The sequence below is a fragment of the Delphinapterus leucas genome, chromosome 1, assembly GCF_059928025.1.
Source record: "Delphinapterus leucas isolate spDelLeu-1000000601 "Yukka" chromosome 1, BTC_Dleu_Yukka2, whole genome shotgun sequence".
NCBI classification, from domain to species: domain Eukaryota; kingdom Metazoa; phylum Chordata; class Mammalia; order Artiodactyla; family Monodontidae; genus Delphinapterus; species Delphinapterus leucas.
In genome coordinates this window covers 134,478,830-134,484,493 of record NC_143129.1, presented here as the reverse complement: position 1 = coordinate 134,484,493, position 5,664 = coordinate 134,478,830, and the positions used below count along the sequence as shown (strand labels likewise).

Sequence of the window (5,664 nt, the reverse complement as noted above, 5' to 3'; positions counted from 1 at the left end):
GTAGCGCAGCGGGCGGGCAGCGCCCCGCTGAACTCTGCAGGGCCCTCCAGTTGTGGCCCAGTCCACTGACTCCCAACCCAGTCCGGCTTCGCAGAGGACAGGATGAAGGCGAAGGCACCTAATACCACCAGGGTGTCGCGTCTCTAATTTCTGTAGTCCAGGGAGCTAGGAAACGTTAGATCGGTCCGGAGGCCCAGTGACCGTAGCGATCGCCTCTTAATCTCTCTAGGCTGCTAAATACACCAGCTGGGGGCGGGGAGAGGAGGGGAAAGGGGAGGGGAGGAGTGGACAGGATAGGGGAGGGGGTGGCTCGAGGAGCGGTTGGGAAGGGGGCGGGGAGAGGCAGCTGCTTTCGCTACCCAGCTGGATGAGGGGAAGAGGTGAAGGACGAAGCGTGCTGATTGTTTTTGCAGCCTGCTGATGGTATTTATTCCAATTATTATTCTCGTAATGCTGATGTTATTTGCAATTCTGTAAAGCTCTGCCTCTTCTCTACTCTGCTGTCTGCTAGGTTTAATGCTGTTACCTTTCTTGAGCAAATTTTACCTGGGATCTAGAGCCCTTTTACACAGCTTTTATGATTTGCACAATGAAATTTTATTTCATCTGTTGTTGGCTTTGATCTTGTTTATCTTTATACTTTTGCACTGAGTGTATTAATATTTCATCAACCTCTGTATGTAAGGAAAATGGAAATGCCTCTAAACTTTACATCTGGGCTTGCGGCCGTCTTTTAGAAAGCGTTTTAGCAAGTTGGATTTTCTCTTGGAAATGTTCTTCTGGCGATTTCCATAGCATAGCAGTTATTTAATATATCCATGTTGGACCAGGAATGTCATTATAGCTGTTTGCTTACCTTTTCAAGGAACCAAGATAGGAAGATTGTTTATGTAAAGATAACTTATAATTGAGGTGCTCAGTGGTTTGTTCTATATTGGTAACTTTAATACTGGACAACTGAGAACTCCAGAGGAAAGATTTGTGTTGAGTTGTTTGGGCAGTCATGAAACCAAACTGAATTTAATTCCTGCACTTTGCAAACAAATGCTTGTTTCTTTAAATCGTGTGATGGCTCTTCTTGGGCTACCATTTTCTATTTTCCTCATCCTATAAGTGGGATGAAATATTGTCCACAGATGTTCAAGTGTCCAGGCTGAAAACTAATTTTATCCATGTAAGCTCCTATTGAAGTTAAATAAGGTATTGGTGGTGTGTTTTCTCAGTGCTATTTTAAATTAAAGCTAAAATTATTCCCTAAGGGACTGGTGATTTCAAGGGCTTTGGTACTGGGGTTGTACATGGTTATTTGATTTACGTTTTTCCAAATCTGTGATATATCAAACCATCTTTTGACTGGATGTGATCTCCTTTAAATCTTACAAAAAAGATTCATATACTCTAAATGATGCTACTGTAATCCTTTGGGAACATAGTGTGCATATAAACAAATAACTGAAATGAAATTGAACATTTCCAGATGAGTATAGAGGAGCCTCACTTCAGGGAAATGAAATATGAAATTCTGAACATTTCAATTTTTCATAGAGATTTTCATTTTAAAAATTGGAATTTTTAAATAAGTATGTTAACATTGTAGAATAAATTCTACATATATTTCCTGAGCCTGGTTATATGCCAGGCACTGTGCTAAGCACTATAGGGAAGACAGTCATAAATGAGACAATTCTGACCTCTACGGGGCCATCGTACGATAAGGGCGGTAACTTGAACGCAGAGCAGCTTATGCTAAGTTCTGGAGTTTTGGGGTTTTTTCCCTATCTTCACGAAATCAGACTTTTCTAATAGGTTTAGAGAAAAAGAATGAATTGCCTTGATAAATTGTTGTAATGAAAAAGCATTTTTATTAATAATACTGTTATCTCTAAAGTGCTTTTGCTAAGAGTTGATTCTTCAGCTTGATCAAACTAGCACTATATGAAGAGGTTGCAGGGATCGCCATCCACCCCCTTTAGGCTAAGAGAATATTGTGGCTTTGTTTCAACACGCATTTCGGGAGAATGCTGTTTGGGTGAGGGATTGGTTCTTGAGAGTGGGCTTTCTTGTAGCGGGTAGCAAGTTTCATTTACTAGAGCAACTATATCTGTCCTGTCTAATTATAGTTCCTTCTTCTAAGATTTTCAAAGAGTGGCCTTGTGCAGTGTAAATATATCCATTTGTTTAAGATATTTAATTAAACTCATGGATCACTTCTAAACCAGCAGTAATCTGCCCGTTTATTCAACTGATTGTACTGTGACATGCTGGATAGGACAGGTGGTTCATGGGGCTTTTGCTCTAACGAAAATGTTTAAGAATGAAAAAAATATGTCAAGATCCCTTAGAGAATTTAAAGCTTAGTCTTAACAATACCTTACATCTGTATAGCTACTTATAATAGATAGGACACTTATCTTATTTCATTTCCCCAGAATTCTATTACATAGGGTAAGCAGCATGTGTCTGTGCCTAGAGACTTGGGATCAAACCTCTGCACTATTGTTACTAGCTGGAAAACCTAGAAATGTTTAAGCCAGTTCCCTTTTTATAAAACTAAGAACATCATAGTTGTTCTCACCATAGAGCTTACGTTTGAGGCTTGAAACAACATGAGAATACCTTTGCAGGTTTTCTTCTTTTTGCTGTCTGTGCCCTTCCAATTTATGAGATGAGGAAAGTTACTCTTACAGATGGCAGGAGACTTGTTCAAGGTAAAATAGCAAGTTAATGACAGCCAGATTCGAGTCTTCTGACTCTAAGGTCTAAGTTTTTCCCCATTGAACTAAGCTATCTTTCTGTATAGGCATAATATCATTGTTGAAATGGAAACAATATTATCTACTTTGATTTTTCCTGAGATGTTCAGAGAATTTAATGACTTTATAAGTCAACAGATTCCAGATAGATTCCAGAACAGCCCCTTTGCTGGATTTGTCTTGCAGAGCTGTCTGCCTGTCCTGGCTCACTTTCTCCTCATTTTTAAAATTAATTAATTAATTAATTAATTTTTGGCTGCGTTGGGTCTTCATTGCTGTGTGCGTGCTTTCTCTAGTTGCGGCGAGCAGGGGCTACTCTTTGTTGCGGTGCGCGGGCTTCTCATCGCGGAGCGCGGGCTCTAGGTGCGCAGGCTTCAGTGGTTGTGGCGCGCGAGCTCCGTAGTTGTGGCTCACGGACTCTAGAGCGCAGGCTCAGTAGTTGTGGAGCACGGGCTTAGTTGCTCTGGGGCATGTGGGATCCTCCCGGACCAGGGCTCGAATCCATGTCCCCTGCATTGGCAGGTGGATTCTTAACCAGTGTGCTACCAGTGACGCCTCACTTTCTCTTCATTTAAATTATTCTCTAGAAGAGTGTCATTCAAAGGTCATCCTCTCATATCCCACATGGCATTGCAGCTATACCAATTCACTAGCTCAGAAACTTCATACTTCTCCTGTGTGCATTTTGCCTTCCACGGAAAGTAGAATCCACAGAAGTAGAATGCCCAATCTTGAGTCACTAAAGTGTTCCAACATAAGGCTTTACTTACAAAGTTCATAATGACAAGTCATAAGACAGTAGACCAACTAAAATCCAGATTTTAATGGGATTTAAAAGTGTAAGGATGATGAAGAATGCTAAAATGTTTTCCTGCCTTGTATGAATCTGACTGAAAACAAAAATTATCTTTAACAAATACTATTCCAGGTAGTGTTTAAACACAGCACCCACATTTTGAATCTGGCTTTAACTTTATGAAACATTTACTTGGATAACTTCATAATTCATTGAAATATCATCAGCATATATGTAGTAATATTACTTACTTAGGAATGCCTGCCCATTTAAGGGTCTTGAAGGTTGAAGGCAAAGTTGATTCACCCAACTTATTTAGTTGTGGCTAAAGTTTGAATGACTCTGGATAACCATTTAAGGATGCACCTGTGTCAAATTTCAAATGCTTGGAGACTGCCATGTTTCATAGACTTAGGAGAATCCATGTAGCCTATGATATACACTTTCTGTGAGGAAGCTTTCACTGCCTTCTGAGGCAGTACCTTTGGACTGCTCTCAGTGGTACAGAGTACTTTCTTTTATCTAGGCAAAAATCAGCCTTTCTGCCCTCTATGTTTCAAAATAAATCTAACCCCCTTCCAAAGGTTTTTCATCAATTTTTATTATAAAAGTTTTCCATGCTCTTGGCTAAAAAAGAATAAAAGATTTCATAAAGGAATAAAACGAAAAATGTAGAAATGTACCTTCTCCCTCCCTGATTTTTTAGGTCCTTGCCCCAGAGATAACCCCTATTGAAAGTTTGTGTAAACAAATATAGGGCTTCCCTGGTGGCGCAGTGGTTAAGGATCCGCCTGCCAATGCAGGGGACACGGGTTTGAGCCCTGGTCCGGGAAGATCCCACATGCTGCGGAGCGGCTAGGCCCGTGCGCCACAACTACTGAGCCTGTGCTCTAGAGCCCACGAGCCACAACTACTGAGCCCACGCACCACAACTGCTGAAGCCCACGCACTTAGCCCGTGCTCCCACAACAAGAGAAGCCACCACAATGAGAAGCCCGCACACTGCAACGAAAAGTAGTCCCCACTTGCTGCAACTAGAGAAAGCCCATGTGTAGCAATGAAGACCCAGTGCAGCCAAAAATAAATAAATACATTTATATAAGAAACCCCCACCAAAAATATATTGTGTATATATATGTGTGCTTATATAAGATTAAAACTGTAATAAAATACAGATTCAAAGTTGTAACCATGTACCTTTATATACAATTGTTCAATAATGTTTAATGATAAAAATAGCTACAATTTAACGACTACAATCCAGACATTGTGCTAAGCATTGTACATATGGTATCTTATTTAACCCTCATAAGAATTCTTTAAGGTGGGTGATAGTTACTTTCCTCTTATAGTTGAATAAACTGAGGCACAGAGAGGTTCAGCAAGTTGCCTGAGGTTACACAGGCTCTACTCATTCTATATTGAGTAAAATTCCATAGAGAAATGCCTATAAGATTGCAAATGAAGAACTTAGTAGTAAATGTTTCTATCTGCTTCTTCCCGAGGTAAGAAGAAATAAGAGTGTCTGAGGGAGCTGAAATAAATGTAGTTGTTTTTCACGTTGAATCTCGTGAAACAAGTATCTCCTTTTGTATTAAATATAACATAAAGAATTTTAAAATGCTGGAAACTAAGGAAATAGAGCAAAAACAGTATTGGATAAGGCTTATTAAATCCTCATATAACGCTGAGAAAAGAGTATAATTGGTGCAGCTTCATAAATTTAAGGAACAATATCTTGCCAGTGAAAATGAGTCCCTGCTGCTCTGGGAATTAGGTCCAGAGTATTCTTAACTGGACGTCAGAAGTCCCCTGTAGTACCTCTGAAAGCCAGCCCAATAGAACTTCATGTCCTTTCTTTACTGGTAGGTCCCTTGCCTCCCACCTGCATCTCTATGCTTCTGCATACACTGTTCCCTCAGCTTAGGCCAGCTTATCCCATAGCCATCTAGATGTCCACTTTTCCAGGTTATCTCCTACTCATTCTCCAGGACGTGGTTTCCATAATCTTAAACCCTATAAGCTGCATGAGATGGAGCATTCTCCATGCTCCTTCAGTGGCTTGCACGTCCCTGTCATAGCTGTCATCACAGTGAGTTGTGATATGTTGCCTAG

At 40.4% G+C, this 5,664-nt stretch overlaps 1 protein-coding gene across 8 annotated transcripts in view; it reads left to right on the top strand.

The window, feature by feature from the left end:
* Nucleotides 1–5,664, top strand: part of DNAJC6 (DnaJ heat shock protein family (Hsp40) member C6) — a 159,384-nt gene that overhangs the window by 66,667 nt on the left and 87,053 nt on the right. The gene's annotated exons all lie outside the window — the stretch shown is intronic.